The sequence below is a fragment of the Chiroxiphia lanceolata genome, chromosome 3 (assembly GCF_009829145.1).
Source record: "Chiroxiphia lanceolata isolate bChiLan1 chromosome 3, bChiLan1.pri, whole genome shotgun sequence".
Classification (NCBI taxonomy): domain Eukaryota; kingdom Metazoa; phylum Chordata; class Aves; order Passeriformes; family Pipridae; genus Chiroxiphia; species Chiroxiphia lanceolata.
In genome coordinates this window covers 8,216,245-8,241,253 of record NC_045639.1, presented here as the reverse complement: position 1 = coordinate 8,241,253, position 25,009 = coordinate 8,216,245, and the positions used below count along the sequence as shown (strand labels likewise).

Below are 25,009 nucleotides of genomic sequence, written 5' to 3'. Positions count from 1 at the left end.
TACTCAGTAGCTACCTCAAAAGGTCTATAATACTGTGACATGTTTTTCAAAGTACAATTAGTCAAGGATCTTTGAAAAAGCAGCTAGTCCTTTAATGAAGACCAACAGTTTCTTCACAGAGCTGAATTCTGAATGACCCTCAAGGAAGAGTAATTACTGTGTTAGAGACAGGAACACCAGGAAACAATGATCAAACACTAAACATCTATTTCAACTTCTCTTAACTGAGGGACAGCAAGCCAAATCCATGCCAGGGTCAGTCCCTTACATCATGCTAAATGAACCTAGAGCAGTGAAGGGTGGGGTACTGATATGGTTCTCCCTTCTCCTCCCACCACGCTGTGAAGCTAACACAAGGCAATAGAAGGGAAGTGTTTCATAAAAGGACCGATTTTGAAGGCTTAAAGCCCCTTGAGCAAAATAGTCAGCAGTTTCTGCTGGGACAAAGCAATAGCCTTCCTTCCATGCAATTTATTGGGGAGTCAAGTCCCTGACTCCTGTAGGAAGAGTTGCAGAGATATGCTGCAGGATTCCTCCACTGTCTCTGGCTTGTTGCTGGGTTTATGACTATTAAGTCATACAAGCACTCAGTCATAAATTATGTAACATTTTCATCAGTCTCAGTCAAAGAATATATTTCTCAAATATGAAAGCTTTGCATTTAAAAGTCTAGCCATTACAATATGTGCTTATTTGCAGAAAATCCTTCAAATAAATGTTTTGCAGCCTCCAGCCAAAGCCTCTTTCCATCTGTATGGGCACAGAAATCCTGTGAAATACAGTCAGCCAGGCAGGCCAGTGTCCAGTTACACAGTTATATGGGCAGCTCTGTCTCCATGAGACTGAAAGACAAAATGCCTCATTTAATTCATCAGTAAGATTTGTAGGATCAAGACCATAAAGACAGGACCAGAAGTGGCAGGTGAAAGTATAATGGCTCACATTTTACTGGGTAGTGTTGCTGTGGGCCATGTCCCCAAGTTTGTTAGTTTGTTTTCATCGTATGAAAATTAACTCAGGGCCGTGTGTTCTTAAGGGAAAGAATATCTCAAAGGGTGGGAGATTTTGTCACCTGCTCTCCACTTTGACAATTCCTAACATGTACACAGAGCTATTCTCTGAACATAGTTTCAGAGTTTGGTTGCACTTCCCAGAAAAATCTCCATAGTGGCAGCCTCTTGCACATTATCTGAGTACCTCCACTCTGGGCCTGCTATCTGCATTTACCTAAAGATAACTGCATTTAGCTGGTTCCTGCAGGGCTTGAAAGCCAGCCAGCAGAGCTCTAATCTCTGCATGGCACTCAGGACGGAAACCAGAGCCTGCAGGAGGGACAACAGCTTTTGCTGTCGCTGAGTAATGAGATAGCAAACCTCAGATATTGAAAAATAGTCACGCTTCCTAAAGGTAAGAGATTACCTTTGAAATATCTCAAAACTGATACACTCTTAAATGCTTTTTTAACCTGCTTTCTGATTCCTTTTAAAATACATCAATCATAAAGCAGGGTTAGATTTCCCAGTTTTCCTCTGTCAAACCGGCAGCCAGCGCCAAATGCAGTGTAACAAATAGCATGGTTTGCATATGTTCATGTGAGTCCCAGGGGCTCACGAAGGAAGTGCCCCTTGAGCATGACAGCATTTTATGAGACAGGGCTGAGAGTGATTCCATACCAAAGGCAAAGCCATTTCACTGCTGTGGAAGAGTGTCCTCTGCTTATGGAAACAACCCATCCCATATCAGCTTATTCAATGATGGTGGGAGAAACGGGGAACCTACCTTCCTTTGAGGCTCATGGCCACCACTCCTTGCTCTGATATGGAGAAGCATTTTTTTTAGGACAGGAATGGAGGCAATGCCATGACTTGTCCACACAAGGAAAACCAGGGCCCTATCTTGGCCCTCAGCTTCAAAAGGGTGGCCTCTAAAAGCTAGACAGCTGATTTGAAAATATCCAGTGAAACAGGACTGCAGCCACATCTGCCTGTACATAGGCATGTACAAATGCTGGCAAGCTCTCACCACAATCCAAAAGCCAGTAGTGGCTTTTCTGGATAGACTGCAAGGTAATTGTTCAGCTGAAAAACACTATGTGCCATGACAGGATTCAAAAGCACCAAAGGGCTGCTCTAAACATATTTCAGTCCTGGCAGTACAACCAGATTAGTAAAACCGCCGCCACCTCCCCAACCTGCTCTCAAGTTCAATGACTGCCTAAATAAGCTTAGCATTTAGTGCTGAGTGCACCTTTCAGGCAATTCCATGGGAACAGGGCTATCAGGAAACACAAGTCCTCAGTCTAGGTGTTGAGTTCTCTTGAAAGCACAGCCTAAGATTTCTTGGGAACAGCAAAAAAAAATGAACAGAAAGCAAGTGCAAGTAGCACTGAGCCCTGTTCACTCACTGGCTGTTACTTTTAGGAATTAAATGACAAACAACTCAGGACTGATCTCAAGTAGGTCAGTGATTATCACTCTGCATACAGCACTTCTGGGAGCTACCCAGCTCTCTGCTGAGTCCCACGCTGCTCAAATCATTTGTGGGATGACAGCATCACCCGCTTTAAATTCCTTTCCCTTACAGCAATGCAGAAGATTATCTGCCTCTAAAAAATGGGTATTCTCATACAGACATCTGCTTAATAATTACTGATGTTAATCTGCCTTTGTGCTCAGGAGGGAAGGCATTATTATTTTATATACAAGCAGTAAATAAAGTAACTGACAGCAGAAAAGCTGCATTTCAAATAACTGCAAGCAACCAGTTATCCTCAGACTGTGCAACTGAAGCAATGAAGCCACTGTATTGATAGTGAGTGCTGATTTAAGTGAAGTACTGGTGCATTTGGGATGTTAGCAAAAAACCCCTTTGCACCAGCATCCATTTTACTCTAAGAAATATAAATGCTGGCACAGCAATAGCATATATTCAAAATTATCACCAGAGATTTTATGCAATCTGGTGCCTTTGACTGCTGCATTAGCTTCTATTTGGCTATTCTCTTTTCTTCTGTATACTTCTTTCTTCTTATGTATTTGTTTGCCTCAGCCTTCAGGAGAAATAACTTTGCTGCATAAGATTTGTATTCGTTAGTTCTTACTAGATGGTTTTTTTCTTCCCTGGGAATCGTTTGGTTCAGAGCTGACAAAAGAATGAGTTCTGTCCTTGGTCTCTGATCCCATCTGAAGCACAAAGCGTATGTTTAAGCTTAACTTCTGAGAAATACTGGTGACTTCACATGACTAAGAATAAGCCTAAAATGAAGCGTATGTTTGTGTGCTGTGTAACCGTCCAGCAGCCTGCTGATTTAGATGAGGGGATTGAGTCCACCATTAGCAAATTTGCAGATGACACTAAGTTGGGGGGGAGTGTCGATCAGCTGGAAGGCAGGAGGAGTCTGCAGAGGGACCTGGACAGACTGGAGAGTTGGGCTGATTCCAGCGGGATGAGGTTCAACAAGGCCAAGTGCCGGGTCCTGCACTTTGGCTACAACAACCCCCTGCAGCACTACAGGCTGGGCATAGAGTGGCTGGAGAGCAGTCAGGCAGAAAGGGACCTGGGAGTTTGGATTGACAGGAAGCTGAACACGAGCCAGCAGTGTGCCCAGGTGGCCAAGAAGGCCAATGGCATCCTGGCCTGTATCAGGAACACTGTGGCCAGCAGGACCAGGGAAGTGATTCTTCCCCTGTACTCAGTGCTGGTGAGGCCACACCTCGAGTACTGTGTCCAGTTCTGGGGCCCTTAGTTCAGGAAGGATATTGAGGTGCTGGAGCAGGTCCAGAGAAGAGCAACAAGGTTGGTGAAGGGACTGGAGCACAAGTCCTATGAGGAGAGGCTGAGGGAGCTGGGGTTGCTTAGCCTGGAGAAGAGGAGGCTCAGGGGAGACCTCATCACTGTCTACAACTCCCTGAAAGGAGGTGGTAGCCAGGTGGGGGTTGGTCTCTTCTCCCAGGCACCTATCAGTAAGACAAGAGGGCATGGTCTTAAGCTCTCCCAGGGGAGGTTTAGGTTAGATATTAGGAAGAAATTCTTTACAGAGAGGGTAATCAGGCATTGGAATGGGCTGCCCAGGGAAGTGGTGGATTCTCCATCCCCAGAGGTTTTTAAGATGAGACTGGATGTGGCACTTAGTGCCATGGTCTAGTAACCACAGTGGTGTTGGATCAAGGGCGATGGACTTGATGATCTCAGAGGTCCCTTCCAACCTGGCTGATTCTATGATTCTATGGAATATTGTTCATTCCTGTCTCTTCCAGCAGCAAGCTCTAAACTAGGAATGAAATGGTCAGATGTTTCAATAGAAGTTAGTTTAGTGTAAAAGAAAAGCCAGACAATAACAAAAGATACTTCTTGAAGTTTGGGCCACAGCCTGCACATGGCAGAGAAACAAAGTATAACAGAGAAGCCTGCAAAGATTAGAGCTCATACTCTAAGGCTTCGCAGGTCCCAGAAAGCCCAGAGGAGAAAGAGCTTCCTCTGCAATAGCATGGTGTCTGTGCAGAGTTCCCCCAAGAGGATCCCCAGAAGATGGTTCACCGGTCACATCACTTTTGTTCACTCTACAAATCGAATCACTCCTGTCCTCCCTTGGCAACAGCTTGTAGCGTAACTTCTTTACTTCAAAGTCCAAGCAAGGGCTCTGGCATACAGCACAAATTTGTGTTCACTAAGTATGCATATACATATACATATTTAGGCTTAGCTATACATATTTAGGCTGCTTCATACACATTGTGCTCAAGAGCACAACTACAAATCCATAATCTCTGCAAGAACATACAATTAAAGGGCCATCCAGAACCTCGAGTTTTTGTTAGTTGAAGTGAGCTCTTCTGCTACGATTCCAGCAGAGCCAAACCAGATGCCAGAGTATGCTGGATTGCATGGCACTGCACAAAGAGACACAATCTGTTTGTTTTTTTCTTTTATTCTGGTGGGGGGGTTTTGTTGTTGTTTTTGTTTGGGGATTTTTTATTGTTTGGTGGTTTTTTATTGTTTGGTTTTGCTGTTTTGTTTTTTAAGAGACAAATGCTGTGCTCTCAAGTAACTGCATTGATTTCTCATTGGAAGACAAACCAATGGTGCACAGCCTGGATATTTTCACAACCCCCACATAGGTACAACCTCTGTGCTGAGTTTTGAAGTGGCTATGGTTCCTGTCTGCTCCAAATTTCAGAGCAGAAAGCTCTGCCTAGTTAAGGCTTTTTTGCAGGGGAAGGGGAAGCAAAACTCTTGTCTATGAACTGTCTGAGTGAAGAGAACAGCCTGTTCCCAAGGGTTGACTTGTCAGCATGATTCCTCCCTGCTTCTCATTAGGAAAGGCTTAAGCTCTTTTCTACATTGTGTTTGTTGAATCTGAAGCATTGGGAAAGGGGCAGGGATACTTATTGTGTATAACAATTGCAAGAGAGAAATTGTTGGAAGTCAAGGTAGCTTGCAAACAAAACCAGTCACCTGTACCAAACTGGGATACTAGTCCACTAAGATTTTTTCCCCTCAAGAAGGAAGTAAAATTGTGAATAACCCCAAAATTCACCCTGTCAGCTGTTCACTCGCTGCTCTATACATGTACATTTGGCAAAAAAACGTGGCCACTCCAAAACATGAAAGGGCCTTCCAGAAGAGTATGTATGTTATACATAAATAAGATTACTGCATCTATAATCATTATTTAATTAATACACTGTTAATCCATGGGCCATGCTGCATCCCCCATTTATAGCTAGCCATCCTTCAGGTTTCAGTAAGCTCAAGTGCACAAGTGAAAACTCACTTTCAGAGCACTTCTTTTACTCAAAGAAGTGTGTGGTTATGTGTGAGTTAGGTGACTGCTTCATATCCAGTGTCTGGCAGACAGTTTGCTCCAGTTGGTAACTTTCAGGTCATGCAAGCAAGGAGAGAGAAAGCCAGATCACAGCATGCAACACAGCTGATGTCACCAGCATGAACCCTAAAAAGGAATCTTAAGAAGACAGAATAGCAAAAAATGGGTCTCAGCACCTAGGAGGCCAACACTTACCCTTTGAGCTGTCCACAAAGACTTGCACAACATTCTTCCAGCAATCTATGTAACACATACTTCTGTAAAAAACAGATCAAATGCACTGGCTTAATTTGAGCGGGAATAATTAAATTCTGTAAACATGAGAAGGAAAAAATAACATTGTGTGAACATATCTCTTCTCAGATTCCCAGATGGATAATAAGTAGCCTTTTATGAACATGACAGCAGAGCAGGGACAAGGAAGCTTTAGTTTCACTGTAATTTATTGGGGAGTCAAGTGTCCAGCTCCTGTAGGAAAAGCTGCATGGATCAGGCCTTTCACTCTTAAAGAGCTCAGCCACAGTGCTATAGTGTTGATGGAGCCCAGTTCAGAATCACAGAATCGGTAAGGTTCGACAGGACCAGTGGGTCATCTGGTCCAATCTCCCTGCTCAAATAGGGTCATCCTAGAGCATATTGCACAGGATTGCATCCAGACAGGTCTTGAATTTCTCCAGTAAGGGAGACTCCACAACCTCTGAGGGCAATCTGTTCCAGTGCATGGTCACCCACACAGTAAGCAGTATTATAGCACAATAAGTGCCAGATTCTGCAACTGGGATGGGGCAACCAGGGATGTAGGTACAGCCTGGGGAGTGAGATGCTGGAAAGCAGTGCCTTGGAAAGGGACCTGGGGGTCTTGGTTGACAGCAAGTTGAATATGAGTCAGCAGTGCCCTGGCAGCCAGGGGGCCAACCATGTCCTGGGGACCATCGAGCAAAGCATCACCAGCTTGTCAAGGGAGAGGATTGTCCTGCTCTCCTCTGCATTGGGGCAGCCTCACCTTGAATATTGTGTGCAGTTTTAGGCACTGCAATATAAGAATTATATTAAGCTATTAGAGAGCATCTGAAGGAGGGCAACAGAGATAGTGAAGGGCCTTAAGGGGAAGATGTGTGAAGAGTAGCTGAGGTCACTCAGTCTGTTTAGTCTGGAGGAGAGAAAACTGAGGGGAGACTTCATTGCAGTTACAACTTCCTCATGAGGGGAAAGGTAAGGGCAGGCACTGATCTCTTCTCTGTGGTGACCAGTGACAGGACACAAGGGAATGGCCTGAATTTGTGTCAGGGGAGGTTTAAGTTGGATATTAGAAAAAGGGTCTTCACCCAGAGGGTGGTTGGGTGCTGGAACAGGCTCCCCAGGGAAGTGGTCACAGCACCAAGCCTGACAGAGTTCAAGAAGTGTTTGGACAATACTCTGAGGCACATGGTGTAACTCTTGGGGATGGTCCTGTGCAGGGCGAAGGATTGGACTTGATGATCCTTGGATCCCTTCTAAATCCACATATTCTGTGACATTCTGTGAACATCCAATCTTTGTTGGAAATTGCATGTCTGATTTTTTTTTTTAATAAAACTGGATTGAAATTGTTATATTTCATATGGTGGTGCTTTCTGTAGATTTCCATGGCTATTTTACAACATAATTAATCCTTACTGTATATGTATTATTTTAATGGCAAGATTGATAATTGCTCTTCTGGTAAAAATTAAAATATAAAATATCCTCAGGCCAGAAAGTCCTGTTCAATACAATTTATTTACTATTGGTCATCTAATGTATCACATTACTACATCTAATACAAAGAAGTAAAGTTCTAAAATAAAGAGTTAAAGCAGTTCTCATCCCAAGGATCTCCAGCCAAGGGAGAAGCTGCTGGCTCTGCCTCTTCTTCTTTTAACAAGGCAAGTGATGTGCTCTGTACATTGGTGTCCCCCTCTCTTGCAGCTTCTTTGTCAGGGATCTCTTTCTTCTCCCCCTTTATAAGAAAGTCTGAGGACAGCAAGTCATCAGAGGCAGACTGCTGGTCTCCAAACAAGGCAGGAGACAGAAGGTCTGAGTGTCTGTCTCTCCTGCGAAGTCACTGGTCGGACCAGGAGCGCTGGACACCATCTGGGGGCCTGCATCTGGCTCCTGTCCATAAAGACAGGACCAGAAGTGGCAGGTGAAAGTATAATGGCTCACATCAGTGGGTAGTGTTGCTGTGGGCCATGTCCCCAAGTTTGTTAGTTTGTTTTCATTGTATGAAAATTAACTCAGGGCCGTGTGTTCTTAAGGGAAAGAATATCTCAAAGGGTGGGAGATTTTGTCACCTGCTCTCCACTTTGACAATTCCTAACATGTACACAGAGCTATTCTCTGAACATAGTTTCAGAGTTTGGTTGCACTTCCCAGAAAAATCTCCATAGTGGCAGCCTCTTGCACATTATCTGAGTACCTCCACTTTGGGCCTGCTATCTGCATTTACCTAAAGATAACTGCATTTAGCTGGTTCCTGCAGGGCTTGAAAGCCAGCCAGCAGAGCTCTAATCTCTGCATGGCACTCAGGACGGAAACCAGAGCCTGCAGGAGGGACAACAGCTTTTGCTGTCGCTGAGTAATGAGATAGCAAACCTCAGATATTGAAAAATAGTCACGCTTCCTAAAGGTAAGAGATTACCTTTGAAATATCTCAAAACTGATACACTCTTAAATGCTTTTTTAACCTGCTTTCTGATTCCTTTTAAAATACATCAATCATAAAGCAGGGTTAGATTTCCCAGTTTTCCTCTGTCAAACCGGCAGCCAGCGCCAAATGCAGTGTAACAAATAGCATGGTTTGCATATGTTCATGTGAATCCCAAGGGCTGGAACCTGCAAATTATTGTGAGATGTCTGAAGGGAAACAAAATCCTTAAGGGTTAGCAAGGCTGTGATGATACATCACTGCACCAGCCCAGCAGCAACATGTAATACTTAGAGATATTTATTATGCAAGAGATATTTATTATGCAACATACATTTCTTACTAGACTGAGTAAAATAAAAAAAACATGCCCATATGAACACACACAGACACACCTCTCCAATAAACAAAGCACTACCTGAGTGAGAGCAGCAAGGGGAATAGAAATTATGCATGATCTTGTATTCTTGAGAGATTTTTAAAGGCCAAAATGCCTCTCAGCTCTTTGAGCGTTACTCTTTAATCAGGTAGGCAGTCTCACTTGGAAAATGCATTGGCATTGTGCATTCAACCCTTCCTCTTTTCTAGTGCTAGGGGCCTGAAAATCAGAGGACAGAATAAAGAGAAGTTGGGCAGCTGGACGTGGAATTAATAAAATACATTGACACTTGGTATTTTCTTTCCAGTTATTCTGAATAATTTTGTGTCAGGTTTAAGTATTCCATTGGGCTCTTAGATACTTACAGTTAAACTCCAGGACCCTAGCTGATTAGTTTTTTGCCTAGTAGGAAATCACTCAACAACAAAAAGGCCTGATTACCATGGCTGCACTTCACTAGGAAAATGGAAAGCAGCTAAGCATGCCTTGAGGCAGTCATTACAAGTATGCCACAGCCACTTCAGCATCAAGCAGCTTTATCTACCTAGAAGTCCTGCTGTGCTGAGCAAAGCAGAAGTCCCACTGTGCCGAGTGGGTACAAAGGAAGAAGCCTGGAGGGTTTACAGTCCAGCACTTCAATTCTGAACTTGAAAACACACAGGCAACCACATAGCTGTCACTCTGTCATTCTCTCACATGGGGTAATGCTTTCTTGATGCGAACAACAGTCAGGAATAATATCTTAGCTATCCTTACTGTCAAATATGAGGACATGTCTCCTGAACCCTTTGCTGGCTTTCCATGACAAAATTCTATTCATCTAAACCACTCACAAAGCTACCTTGTCTTTTTCCTTCAAATTCCAGAATAAAACTTTGGTTTGATGAGAAACTAGAGCAGTGGACAGGAAGATAGTGCATTAAAACCATGTTTTTCAACTGATTGCCAATGTGTCCAGTTCTTGCTATACAATAAGTTGAAGCTCTGCATGGTAAGAGCTGCTTGCTTCTATGCTGGCGCATTTGCAAGGAGTTCAGTGCTTAAGTGCCACAATACCAGAAATCATTTGCAGTTCACAGGACTGAAGTCAGCATATGCTGGGTGAAGATCTTTCCTGAATGATCTTTCTACATCTGTCTTGAAACTCAGATCCTTCCTGAAGAAGTAAAGTGTGAATGTGGGGAGCTGTCAATATGGTTCTCAACTGAACTTCTAGTACAACCCACGGCTTGTAAAACCAGCACAAGCAAGGCTATTGTCCAACAACACACAACGTAGTTGAGTACATTGAATCAGATTTGAATCAAGGCCCAGAATCAGGAGAGAGAGATGGAATCCATGCCTTAATACATCTCATTTAATCACATTATTATTTATTTATTTCTTCCCTCAGCATATTTCCTTTCAACCACAGGGGAAAGTCCCTCCAGGAGGTCATTGTTAATAAAGCAAAAGGTGTATTTCATCTACTTCTGATTGATTAATTTTAAGAACTCACTGCATGCCATACAGTAATCCAACCTCACATGTAATTAACAATGTCCACTTCAATAACGTCAAAAATGCAAGCGTCCCCCACCCCAAAGGATTTTGGCTGTAAAATGGTCCAATATTTCAAGGACAGCTCAGCAGTCTCAGGTTTGGATATAATTCACCCCTTCACTTACACAGCCTTGAACAAGATTAAAGGCTGTTCTAATTCAGGTGAAAACCACCTGCTCTCTCCCCGCAGCTAGATGAAGGCACCTGCTAGGGCCCTAGTTTCCAGGATCACTGGGGAAACAAAAATAGTCTTACCTTTCCTATTATGAATGCTAGTTTGCAGGTGCTTTAGGAGAGAAAAAGAAGGTTGCAGACAGTGATAGAATTTATAGCAGAAAACATGCAGAGAACATCTACACAATACCTCAGCTGCCTGAAACCCAAGGGCTCTAACACCTGCATCTACAAGTCCTTAAAGAGACATCTTAAGCTGCTTAGAAACCCCATCTGCTTCATCATGAACATGATGAAGTGGGGCCATCATGAAGTGGGGCCCTTCTAAGGGGGTTTGCATAGCCAAGTGGGTGAGGGAACTTCATGTCAAGGGCGGGTGAAATGATGTGGATGATCAGTGAATCAGTCTCCTTAAGACATAGTGTCTGTGCAACTGGACATTCCCTAGCAGAGGATATGGGGAAGAAAGAGCACAAGGGTTTTCACTGTGAGAGAAACAATACCAGGGAAAGCACAGCCCTTTGCATGAGACAGAAGCTGGGTTTGCAGGGAATCCACAGAAAAGAGGAGGCTGAGAAAGTGGCCAAAGAATCATGGGAGACCTCTAAGCTGCCCCTGTTTTGCTCCCCTTCTGACTCCAGCCTGGGGATCAGGCAGGTCCAGAGATTCCTCCATCTCTGATCCCTTGCTGTTTTCCCTTCTTTGCCTGGGCTTAACCAGCTTAGTCACCATGTGACTCATTGCTGGGGTGAGTCGAAGCCTGTGGCAGCAAGGAAGGGAGATCTCACTGCAGAAGAGGCCTCTGCAGTCCTCTCTGATCCTGACCCCACATGAAAGGCACTTTCTCTAAAACCCTCTTACTCATGCTCAAGAGAACAGTCCAACCAGTCCCCTCAACAAGCCATCCTCTGTTGTGAAGCCCACGCTGCTGAATTTGAATGGTAAAAGTGTCCTGCTAGTTTAGGAGTCATGCAGTCACCAAACAGTTGAGATTAGAGATTCTGGAAAGAAAAAACCCAAGTAGAAGTAAGCAAACAGTTTGTCTCAGGACCACAGAAGAGTCCCAGGCCGGGAAGAAAGAAATTCATTTACATAGGGCTCTCAGGCAACCATTAGCAGGGCTGAGACCTGGGACCCAACCACTGAATCCCAGCCTCATGCATTTTTTCCTCTTGGATGTACCACAGTCTTGATAAACAAATAGTGCTTGATTCTGCAGCTGCTGCTTTTAGGCTGGAAGCAGTGCTCATGTATCTCTTCCCATATGTCTATTCTCATTAATACCAATTTTAAAAGAGCTTTGCTGTTTTTTTCATTGACATCCTTGCTACCAGTCATACACAATTAAACAGAAGAAATAAGAGGCTTTAGCTGCAATTACAGTTTTGCCTATTTTGTAGAGAATGCATCCCATGAAGACTGACACAGCTAAATTGACACACCTGCCCAACCACACCGATTTTCCCAGTGGAAGTTTTCAGAGGGAAAAATTAAATTGTAGCTGTATATATTGAATGCTCAGAGGCAGGCAGTGCCAGTAATTATCCAGCAAAATGACACCAAAAAGCACAGACACCAACAGTGGTAACTTCCAAGGGGGCATAAAGTATTCTGAAATATTACCTTGCAAAGGATGATAAGGCCCTTCAAGAACATAGTCCAAATCCAGCCACCATCCTTATGACAGACAGCAAAACCTGCTAAGCCCCTCAAACAAAGTAATACCTAGCACAAGCTCTGTGCTTCATATGTAGGAGCACTGCCCTTTCAGTAAAAAAAAAGATGCAAGGGTGTGCACAGAACCACACATATATTTAATCTCTTTTACTCTTTGGCTTCTCTGTGAAGCCTATAGGACCAGTCCAGTCTGTAAAACTTTGCAGACACCTCACATCTGTTTGCAGATACACATACTCCACATAAGCTGGCAAGTCCCTCCTTTCCCCCTTTCCCTTGCCATGAAAACACACTGGCCAACCTCCCAGTTCAGTCCCTGCCTTAAATCTGTTCACCCCAGTGCTGGGGTATCAATCCTACTCTTCCTCTGACTGCATGACAAGGGAGCACTCCTTGGAACTCCACTGCCCAAGTGCCGCTGAATGAAGTCTGTCATCCTTCCTTCCCCCAAACCCACATATGTATCTTTTCTCTAAAATTCACAGCATGGCCAGGAAATTCCCTTCTTTCCCTTCTTGCCCACCCTAGCAATCAGACAATCCTCCTAGCTGTTGCAAGCCACCACTTACAATATAACATGTAAGCCCTGTGGCTCAGTCAAGCTCAGCACACTGCCTGGGATCAGGCAGAGGAAGCCCACTCCACAGACAGTCCCAGAGAGGCCTCTTATTTATATGGAGCTGCAAGTCCACAGTGAAGAGTGTGGCATCAACCAAGGCTCAAAGCAAGCACTGGATCTGCAGCAATAAACACAAACCAGGTCTGGTAACCAGCCACACCCTGACTTGAGGCATGACTACGAGGAAGTGCAGAAATGTTCTCCATTGACATATTTTTGCAACACAGTATCCCTAATGCCAAGTACAGAGGAGTCAAGATGAACCAGGCACAGAAGAGGAGATAGTACAGGGATATGCCAGATTTTGTAAAGGCATCTGGGGTCACGGATGAGGTCACATTGCTTGCAAACCCCCACAACCACAGTTCAGTCTGCAGCTGTGCCAAGGCCAGTGTTTTCCAAGTGTCTCCTTGACACCTATTGGAAAACTAGGGAACATAGGACCCACATGATTATCCTATGGCAGAAATCCAGGCACAATTCTTCATGCCAGGTGACACAGTCTCCAGATCTATAGCAATCCAAAAATGCAGTTTTCCAGATCATCAGCCTCCTGATGTTTCAGTGTCAAAATTAGTCCCCACCTGCTGTCCCCAGGACAAAGTCAACACCTAGCTTCAAAAGCCTGAAACTTCCAATGCACAAAGCCTACTGGTTAGGACTCACTTCTTGGGCCCAGGAGGTACAGGGGCAACCTCTAAGCTTAATGAACTGAAAAGGAGCTTGTAGACAGCTGAGGGGTTGCAGGGGACAGGTGGAAGGAAGGGTGGTGAAGCCATCATGAAGAACCTTAGCCACGTGTATACAGGAAGGCATCTCCTAGCCTTAGGAAACAGAGGGTTAACCTTCTCTCCTTTTTCACAGTACAAAACTGGCAAACTAGGGCTTCAAAAAGCAATCCAGGCAAGGAATGGAGACATAGATGTAAATTTTCCCAGCATTATACTGGGAAGATACATCATTACTTTTCACCAGAGCATCTTTGCAGTAAAAACACCCTACCAAACCATTCAGTAGCTCTCAAAAAATATTCTGCAGCTCTTATCAGATTCCCAGTGTTAAGGAAACCTTCCTGTCTGATCATTCAGGACCACTCTGACAAATTCTTACCATCTCAGATTTTCACTGCTGGGACCAAAGCCCTTTCGCAGCAGTGCCCCACTTATCACACACCACACTCACAGTCAGTTCCCTCACCGGCTCAGCCCCAGGTTTTCCATAGCAGAGTCCCACACAACTAGTTCCTTTAACACCAAAACACCTCGAGCTGGTGCCACCCAGGGAGGGACCCCCAACAAAGGAATTCCTTGGATATTGTACCCTTACAGTCTGTGCATCCATTCCAGTGGTGATATTTAGTCTGGGGTCTCTGTTCACTGGCTCCTGCAGAGTCTCTGGGTGACCAGCTACCCCCCGGCCGCGCCGCAGGGCCCCATGCCCTTTGTCAGGGAAAGGGTCAGTGCCAGGTCATAGCCCCTTGCCAAGGGCTCCAGCCATTTCCCCCCATCCCAGACATAACCTGCAGCTCGCACCTCAGGTGCACACCAGCTATTTGCACTAGTGTGTTCCTCAACACCCAGGTCAGACAAACTTTCTCTCAGCTCTTTAGGACAGAGATACAGTGCCCCAAAAAACAACTGTTCACAAACCCAAAACATCTGGTAACACAGAGAGAGGAAGGCAGCAGCACCCTAAGGCACTCAGACAAGGGTTTGAAGCACAAACATGCACACAAGTAAAGTAGATGCATGCTGGGTTTATTCTGGAATGAATTCATGCCTTTCAGCATGCAATGAAACACTGGATCCAGATTTCCAACAACCATTGCAGGAATAGGCACATCTAGTTTATTCTGTTCAGATGTGAAATTTGCCGGGAGAGGGGATAGAATTCATGACACTGGATAAACAGCTATTATTAAGTTTTACTTAGGCTAATCCTGTATGCTGGCAGGAAAATGGACAGTCAGGGTCTCTTCCACCTCTGATAACTAGGAATTGTATTTTATTTGCTCTGTCCTATTCACATTCTAACAAGAAACTAGACATTTTAGTAGATCACTTATATCCAATGCTTAAAAATTGTGTTACTACACTGTACAACAGAACTTTGCGCTCTCTGTTGATACTTTCAAGAATATTTACAGGACTAGCCAATTTCAAGCAAATATTACAGAACAAGGCCAAAATACAAATTTCCTGCATGCTCTTACACAGCAAACCTGATTTTTTAAAAAAAAGGAAAAACCAAACTCCATACAGGGAACAAATATCTCACAGGAGACATTACTCAGGTAAGAGTCTTCCATCAAGCCAAACCCAAACATACTCAGCAACCAGGCACAGCGATCACTGGCAAATATCAAGAGCAATGGTGAGAAACATCAGAGTCACCTTGCAATGACACCCCGGCTGGGTGAGGAGAAGGAAGTAGAAATAAAGACCAAAGGCATCACATCTGTCAGGAACTACTTCTCTCAGATCTACTACAGCTCATGGATTTGGGCTTTGATGGTCAAACTCCAACACACTTTGGAGTTTGAGGAGAGGCTGAGAAAGCCTGTAATGAAAAATAAAAACTGGCATTTTTCACTCATTCTGTTACTGCATCTTGCTCCAGCAAGAATGCTGAGTCCCACCAGCCCCATTCTAAGGTCATGCTTTCTACAAAGTTCCCACTCAGGAATTTTAAGTAGCAATTTGGAAATTAGTGCTTTGAAAAGGGGTAAACTAGTTGCTCCGGAGACCAGCAGTGCCACAGTATCTTTATAGATCTGGCCATGCCACTTCTAACTTTCTCTAACTGCCTGCTCAAGTGCTTCTAATCGCTATATACCACCCAACAGCTTCCTCTGAAATGTGTGTACACACCACTTATTAAAGGCTGGCAAACACAGGTAAGTCAGTTCATGCTTTGAGGTATGGCTCAAAGGAATGTTGGTTTAAAATGGGAGTAAAGCTACCCCTGCCCCTACCTTCCGGCAGCCTGACGTACATTGCTTAATGTATGGATTGGCCCTTGCCTTGCATCCAGCATAAACAGGGCCACATGAGGTTAATAATACTGGGAAAGACATGAATTAGATGGAATGTAAGAGCTTGACTGCTAATTATCCACGTGACCTCGAAGCCCTGGACAGCCAGGGGTCTACTACATGATAAGCTACAAGCTGACAGATACAAATGCTTAGGCTCTGAAGACAAGGACTCTGACAAATAAATCTACCAAGCCTGACTATGATTAAGATACTTCTGTCTTATATATTTGATGCTCAGAGCTGCAGATCTTACTCTGTGAAGTAACAAAGTAACAAAAAACATCTGGAAAAGAAAAATCACACTAGGGATAGTACTTTGTATATCCTAAACAATGTAAAGTCCAGGTTAAAATCATTTCACTTACATGAAATTTCCCCAGGGAAGAAATGGTCCTATATGCTGGGAGTCTTGCTATAGGAGAAGCTGAGAGATGGCAGCCTGTAGGGACAGTTGCAGAATTCAGTCCTGTGTGGAAGTACTAACTTGTGGTTTCTCCCCTAAAAACAATCTGCCTCCCACAGTCTAGGACAGAAACTATATGCTTTCCAAAACAGTGCAGGACAGGTTTAGAGAGGATGACTCTCTTTGGATAAGAGCTGCTAGTTGTACTGCCTCCAAAGAAACAATTTCACCTGCAGTTGGTCTGTACAGAAACAAACTTAACTTCACACCATCATTTGATTCATGCACCCACAGCTGTCATATATACTTCAGGATCCTCTTCAGATGGGCTGACAGCCTGGGACAGTACTGTATGCTGGTTCCTAACTTTCTCTGGACCAGGACTTCCCCAACAAAATTCTCCTGCTGTGAGCTTCCTGTGTAGGTCATACTCATCCCACTCCTGACCCTTCAGACTCCAATAACCAGGGTTTTGCAGGCTGTTTATTTTCATTCTGCAAATGTGGAATACAGTTCACAATATAAAGCCTAGAGGCAGGAAAGGGAACTCTTCTGCAAGTCAAAGGGCAGGCTTAAGGCCTGGGATACAACAGGGTTTCTGTTCTCATTTGCTGGCTGGTAGCTTGACCTCTAAATATTCATGATGTAGGGACTAAGTTCAGGTTCACTGCTGTGGATGGACCCTGCCCAATTTTTCCAGCTCCTAAGAACAAGATCTTAGGCCCACAGAAAGTGTGTTTAGACATCTGTCTTCCAGCTTTCAGAAGGTGCCACAGTTTGGGCTAAGGCAAAGTCTGAGCTTCAATTTGCCTATGAGCTCCAGAAGCAGAATGCAAGAACAAGCTTATCTGAAGGCTGCAGCATGGATGAAGTTACACAGTCACCATTCACACAATGGGGTATAGGAGAGAGAAGGAGCTCTTTGTTTTTCATCTTCCAACTTCTCTCACAGCACCCAACAACTTCACTAACAGCACAGCCACGAAGTTGGCCACTACAGACCCTCAGGGCTAGTTCTGCTTGGAAAATCAGAATTCCCTCTCCATGAATTCCTGCATCGTGCATGTCTTTCGTGAAAAATTCATTCAGCTCCTCTGGAAAAACAAAACAAGCCAACAACTCCCCCAGTCACAAGAAGATGAGCTCGAATGTGACTTTGAGTATCTGCACTGAGCCACTTGGAAACATCACGCACTGAGATGACAAAAGGCAATGTCCAGGTAGAACATCACCCATCACCCAAGGTGGAATTTTACAGCACTAGCTCAAAACAAAGCTGAAAAGCAAAGAACAGGATGAAACAGCCAAAATGAGGAAGGGAAGATAACACCAAATCTGTGGTCAACATCAAAACCTAACCAAATGGAAATCTCCAGACAGAAATCTTAAAGTCGAGAAGCATGAACCAAAAGAGATTCAAGATGGAATTCTCAAATCAGAGCAGAACAAGATTAGTTGAGAAACAAAACAAGAGACAAAATGGGACTCAAGCAATGTTGAAGAAAGTTTTAAAAAAGAAGTGTTCTCACCAGAGAAATACTTTTTAAAAAATCTTTTATTTGGCAGAAATATTTACATTTTATAAATTTATAAATTTGTCAATCTAGTCTAACAAAAGAGCCTAAATTCTGATTCCAAAATCACATGTGCCGTCATGCCAGCAGTCAGATTCCAAAAGTCAGAGATTGATACATTTCCAAACTGCAAAATTTCTAAGCCAATCTAAGCCTGTTTACTTGCTGTCTGGAGTATAAAGCTATGAACAAAGTTTCCATTGTGTTTGGTTTTGATTTCAACATCCTATCTGGAACATTCAGCTCATGTTTTCAAGCTTTTCTATGCAATCATGAAGGTTAGAAACTTACTTTTTTTAAATGATAAAATGGAGATTCTTATTCAATATCTTCCTTCCAGCAGCTGGGATTTTAAGAAAAAAAAATATACAACATCCTGAGACTGCTGACAAAACCACAAGGCTTGGTAGCCACTGCAATATGCCATAAAAAAATAATGCTTTCCATTTCACCTTCACACATAACTCTCTTATTTGTGTAATTCAGACTCTATTCCAAAGAGTTTACGCAATGTTTGCTGAATCAGTCTACTAAAATGAACTATTTGCAACTTCTTTAAAGAATTTCCATTAAAGCATGACTTGGATAGCTCAACAACAAGCATATATCATTGATACTACAGCTGTCACAGATAAACATCTGTGCTTGGATAGGATCAAGACATTGTTTTATGGAGAAGCAGCGCTCCCAAGACCATCACAAATTCACATAGTGCCAGATTTTATATTCACATTTCAAAGTAAACTCAAGAAAGTGGAAAATCACAAGTAGACATAAAGCTCCTTAATTATTCTATCAAGAGCTTAGAAGAGTCCCCTCCTGTGTTTGTTCTGGCAAATACATGAGATATCTAAGCCTCATGAAAATGCAAGTGTTAAGAGTGTGTAAATAAATGATGAAGCAAGTTCTTCCACTCTAGGAGAGCCCTGGCTTTTTTGCCTGTGGATATTCACACACAGATCATGCCAGCATATGCTGGTCTTCCAATATATGTCCCCAAATTTACCCTGTCTCGAAACATTTCCCCTGACCTGCGCTAGGTTTACTATTGCAGGAGTCTTGCTGCTTTGATGCACCCTCACAGGTTAGACAGCTTTCCAGGACATGCCTTCTCCACCCAGAGTTTTGGTCCTGTGACGCAGTTGTATTGCAAATCAGGATTCCTTCAGGCTAAGAAGCTGTTCTGATGGTCAATGATATACAAGATATACATTCTTTAGATATAAATTTCTAGTGAAAATCTGGAGAGGAAAAATTCTTCAGTCAAAATGCAGCCTATTTCAGCTAAAAGTGGAACTCATTTCACAGTTGCTGCAGCACTGAAGACAAATCATTAATGTTAAAGAGCCCTTACATGGTTCAGGAGAAAGAGAGGACACTTCATTTGGCACCAGCATGAGTTCACACTCCACTTAAAATTCCCGCATGCCGGAGTGAGAATCAGGTTCTGCACCCAGAGCAGGGAGCTCACCAAGAGGTAGTGTTTTGCAGATGATGTCTGTCTCTGAGGTGGCTGTTCAGTTCAACTGGTTTGATTTTCAGCAAGACGGAGCTCACAGCATGTCAGACAGCACAAAGCTTCTGCCTTGCTTGGCAATCCTGCCTAACCCAGCACTCCCAAGAAAAAAACAATACCCTGGGGGCCTCCTACAAACTCCCTAGAGCTGCTGCAGTCTCTTATTTCAAACAGGGACATACATGGCCAAGCTGTACTTAAGACTGCAACAATTTTCTATTTCTAGCTTGGGGAGATCCTGCTTGATGTAATGCTACTGCCCTGTGCAGCCAGAGATGGCCATGACCAGAAAAGGGTGAATCTGCAACCAGATTCTGTGTTGCAGAACAGGCTTGTCTCCAGGACTAGGATAGTATTTCCAGACAGCTAACTCCAACCAAAATCAGAAAGAAGCCATATCAAACTGAAAAGTGCCAGAGCTGTGTCCTTGGTTTCCTGGAGAAAAATCTTGCCTGGCGAGTCTCTTGAGGTGTGCTTCAACTCTTCTCTTTGTATACTACAGGAACATTTGCTGAGAACGTCCTTTGCTCTGACAGACCAGCTGAGGACATGGATAGGAGTTACACCATTTTTGATGCTGCTTTTTAAGAATCTCTAAGAAAGGACACTAATTTCTTTCCCAAGGAACTTGGTCTTCTGGTTTGCTATCCTCATCCTTGGAAACATTTTTCTGATTTCAAACTCTGATGTCCCTTGCTATGATCTAATACTAAGAGCTAGCAGGAACACAAAAACACATTATTCTTCCACAGCTGATTTCACATATTTTTGGAGATTGTTATAACCTCTGAAGTCCTCTCTTCCTTGAATTAAACAACCTTCCAGTTCCCTCCATCTTCCCTTGAACATCACGCTTTCTAGACTAACCAAGCTTTTCTGATTACCTCTGGCCCCACTTCCCCTGCATTATGACTGCCCATCAGTGGTCAGCATAATGAAACTTGCAGGCAACCCACCTCCCAAGACAACCTGCAGGACTCCAAGCAAGAAGCAAAAGGAACAGAGAAAAACAAGCCTAGGTTTGCACCAGACAATTTTCAGAGCACAGTAAGTTGCAATAAAAATTCCCACAGCACTGAGCTGTGGATTTTCTCTTGGCTACAGCCAAGTGTGGCCCTCACTCATCATCTCCAGCCAGCAAAGCAAAGAGAGGAAGGAACCAGTCTTTGGGGCATAGTCACACAGCTTACATCCACTGGTTGGAGGCTCTAGAGGAAAGGGCTGTTGTAAATATACAGCTACTGCTGCTTTTTTGAGGTACGTTTGCTACTGTTGGCAGCCAGGTCCTTTGTTGAAGAGGTTCTAACACAGGACAAGGGAGAGTAGATCTGATGAGCTGTGACTGTTGTGAATTCTAGTGCTTTATTCTCCTCAGCCCTCAGTTCCTTTCAGATTTCTGTCAGGCACAGGGCACCACAGAAAAGGGGTGTCTAAACAAAAATGGAGGAGATGGAGCAAACTGAGAGCAGTTGCAAGGATGGACCCTTCAACCTCTGCTGGAGCCAGGAGCTGAGGGCATTAGTTTGCTCATTCATCTCTGCCAAGATGCCATGGGGGTGGCCACTGCTCCTTGGCCAATGTCTCACAAGCTCCAGGTGAGCCAGGGCTTCCTCACACTCTCAGCATGGGTAACGGGCTGGGAGGAAAGACGCAGAAGGAAAGTGTCTCAGTTTAAAGAGACTGGAGTGTTTTGCTAAGGAGGATGAGTTATGAGGTAGACCAAACTCTTCTCTCTCAGCAATTGTAAAGCCAAAATTAAGAGGCTCCAACCCAGGAAGTATGGAAAAAGGAAGAAATAACAACCCTTTATTAAAGGATATATGTATATTGGCAAAAACAGTAACAGAACACAAAAACAACTAAGTAATAATTCTGTATCCAGAAAATCCCCTTCAAAAAGGAGACAGTCTGATACTTCTATCCTCTAGCGCAATTCTAAACACGGTTGGCAGGGGGCGCTGTTGGATCACTGGAGGTACAATGCCTGCAGTGCTCTGTGGTGGCCTGCAGGGGGCGCTGTTGGATCACTGGTGCTTGCCGCGTGGAGGCCCCGGATCACGGGAGAAGCCGAAATGGAGATCTCCGCCCCCACCAAGGAGGGGAAGGGGAAGAAAGGGGAAAGAAACGCAGTTTCTTTCCCACCAAACTAACGCTGTCTGCGGCTGGCTGTAGACAGGACTCCCCCTTTGTTCGTCGGTGGGCACAAACTCTACGATGAAATCTGAGCAGATTCGGCTGGCAAGAGAGCAGACCGTAGACAAACCGAGGCCGGAGAACAGACATGACCAGGTCGAGAGCAAAACGGCCTCCAAGCTTTATCAACACACCTTGCTCCCATCAAGGCACAAAGTGAAGCGCTGCTTTCCAAGGAGAGGAGGGGAGAAAAACTCCCCACCCCCTACCCAGCCCCAGAGAGGGCTATCAGGCTGGAATGTAGTTCTGCCAGCCAGCTCCTTTGTGTAGATAATCACCCAAGGCAGAAAACTGTCCTCTCCATTCAACATCCCTCCCCCACATGCAGCAGGGGAAAGAAAAATTCCCGTTTGTTTTTTTTAGAACAAGTAAACCCATGACAGAAAGCAAGACATCAATCACATCAGCTTCAAAAAATGGAATGCAGTCATTTTTCCAAACTCACGATAGTGTTCAGACTACTAATTTTTCAGTTATGAGTTTCACATATTGAATGAACTATACCAATTATCTTTTCCTCCAGGTGTGAAAGACTTTTCTCGTCAGCAAAGCAGAAATGTGGGAGGATGAAATATGTGTTTGCAAAAATGCCAGGTAAGAGCAGGAAAGAAACTAGGCACTGGAAGGGAGGAGAATGGATGGAAAAAGCCAGAATTACATTGTCTGGGGGAGTAAATGCTTCAACCCTGCAATCAAACAGAAAAAGTGGTATCACTGGTGATTACAAACCCGAATTAGCACAAAACTAAACTTACTGGATGTGCCAACACTCTTTCCAGAAGCTCAAGTGCCACAGTCTTCTGTAGGTCAACTAGCAGTGGGGGTGTGCTGCAGGCAGACCCTCTCAAGTGCTGCTATTCTATCAGCAAGACTGTCCAAAATCACCAGAGTGAGAAAAAATGCACTGCTGCTATCAGCTTTCCACCTGCTCACTGTGTTTTCTCTCATTAGGCAGCATCAATATTCCCAGCCTCTCTCTCCCTCTTCTAAGAAGTCTGCAATGAAGGGGCAAAACTCATCCAAACACTAAAAAAATATTTTTTTTTTAAGGCAGAGCAAGCACCAGAGTCCAGTCAATACTACAAGAGCTGGGATGTAGTGGAGACTGAGGGACTTTTTTGCCGTGTTGGTCTATTTCCTTACGTTGGTGTAGAGAATGGGAGCTCTCTGGTGGCAAAACGTGAATCTGCAAAGATGGACTTTCAGTGGCCCCATACTTTTCTCTGCTCATGTGGAAGTCTCAAGAGGTAACAGGAAAACAGTCCCATGCTGCCCTCTCCTAGGGCACTGAGAGCAGTCAGACCTAAACAATGGACACCGTGATTTCTAGTGCAGGGGTGCCTGTTTCAAAGCCCGACACAACTCCTAGCTCACAAGCTCTTGCTCATGACCCTGCATCCCTTTCTCCAGCCCAGGCATGCAAGCTGTGCTGGGACACACATTCAGAGGCCAGGAGGTACCTGTATTTGACTAAAGACAAAATCCACAGCAAACAGCCAAATAAGTGGTTTTTTAGGGGCTGCTGTGGCTCCAGCTCAAAGTAAACGGGGGACAGTACTGCTATGGGAATCTGAGTTCCTAATGAGACAACAGGAAAGCTGATGGGATGTCTCATGAGAAGCCAACAGCAAAATCAAAGGGAAATGCATGAAATTGGTCTGCTTGGAGAAATGCTAGCATCTGTGTAATCTGCCAGCCCAGGGGAGAAACACCTCAATCCTCATCATCCAGGTTTCACAAAATGCCAAAACAGAAGCAAAACCCAGCCAAAAAAACAACAGATTTTGGGTTAAAAAGAGCTTGGACTGCCATGATTTTCACAAAACAAGAGGCCTCCACTTTTCCCTACCTGATTTTTGGCACTGCCTTCTTAGGCAACAGTCAAGATTAAGTGTCCCGTAGCCCTCAAACAGTTTGGAGTCTCGTGGGATCTGGAGGACCCAAACCACTCCATGTCATACAGAGAGCTCATGTACAAGGTTTCCCCTTAAGGCCCACCTTGACACCTGGTTCTCAGTTGTGTGCCACTGCTCCTGTCTCAAGAACAGCAGATTCACAGTCTGGATACATCTGGCATATCTGGCCCTTCCAAGGGACCTGGAAAAGAGAGGCAACAGTGAAATATCACCAATCCTTTCTGGCAAGTGCTCTGACTTGCAGCCCTAGCACGCAGATGAACTGTGTCCATGCAACCTTGGACAGCTGTTTATACCTCCTAGCCCAGGGCAGAGGTCTCCCATCCAGCTGCACCTCCAGAAGGTGTAGCAACACCAGGAGTCTTCATGGGCTCAGATGGTGATGAGTCAAAATCAGAAAGGATGAAATCCACAGAAGGTTATTAAAAATAGAGGCACAGTGCCAAACTCAAGACATTCCTGCCTGCACACTAGATTCTGCCAGCTGACTTTGTCCATCCTTCCTCAGGCATGTCCTGCCAGGAAGAAGATATCAGGCTAGACAGATCTCTGATCTGATCCAGGACATGTCTAATGGGAGCAGAGCTGTCACATCTCAGGCCATAGCAGAGAATCTGTCCTTCGGCAATGCCCTCTGCAGCTCTGTAACGCTTCTTCCCAGTCTGAGAAATTGTACCATGCTCCAGGAATGACCCAGAGTTGGACACATTTGTCAGCTTAAGCCTCTCTGTAAGAAGTAATCGCAGCAGCTGGGGAGAAACAAGAACATCAGGCAGGTAGGCAAAGCCACAGAGGGGCCTAAGGCCTTAGAAGAGGAAAAAACAAAAAAGGGAGAAAAAAGTAGTTGGAGACTACTAGTTTGCATCTGTCTGAGAAAGTCAGGGCTGCTCTCCGACAGACATGCAGACAAATTCCTTTCAGGCCACCAGATGGAGCCGTGCCTTCAGTCACCAGCAGGCAGCTGGTCTGGCAGGGGACAACAGCCCTCTGCTCCCTCCTCCACCTGCGTTCGATGGGCATGTCCTCAAACTGCAAGGAGAGGGCAACGGCAGCCTTGCTCTACCCCAGGGCCTGGCCTCCCCAGCGGGGCAGCTCACAGCTGCAGGGCCACCTCCACCCTGAGCCAGTGTGAGGCTGAATCTGGGACTGAGTCAGGTGGGATCCAGGAGAGGAGGGTAAATGAACTGCCTGCCCACAGCTGAGGCCCCTGGAGCTAGAGAGAAGGTCAGAAGTACCTTTTTGAGCACGGCAACAGCAAAGCATCGTATCTTGGGAGTAAGACTTGTGTGATGGGCAATCTGACAGGGGAAGCACTGTCCAGGAGTTGTGTGCAGTTTTGGTCACTGCAATGTAAGAAAGATATTATTAGAGTCCAAAGGAGGGCAATGGAGATGGTGAAGGGCCTTGAGAGGAAGCCATGTGAAGAGCGGCTGACGTCACTTGGTCTGTTCAGCCTGGAGGAGACTGAGGGGAGACCTCATTGCAGTTAC

General features: G+C 44.6%; 1 long non-coding RNA gene across 2 annotated transcripts in view; it reads right to left on the bottom strand.

Annotated features, from left to right (window-relative positions):
* Positions 1-25,009, bottom strand: part of LOC116784430 — a 27,243-nt gene extending 2,234 nt beyond the window's left edge. The window contains exons 1-4 of one of the 2 annotated variants that reach the window (XR_004356072.1): positions 24,755-25,009; positions 23,816-24,268; positions 23,602-23,700; positions 6,020-6,081 (exon numbers count right to left, since the gene is read on the bottom strand). This is a non-coding gene — a long non-coding RNA (uncharacterized LOC116784430). Of the gene's footprint in view, positions 1-6,019; positions 6,082-23,601; positions 23,701-23,815 lie in introns of both variants that reach the window. The other variant, XR_004356071.1, reaches the window with a different exon arrangement.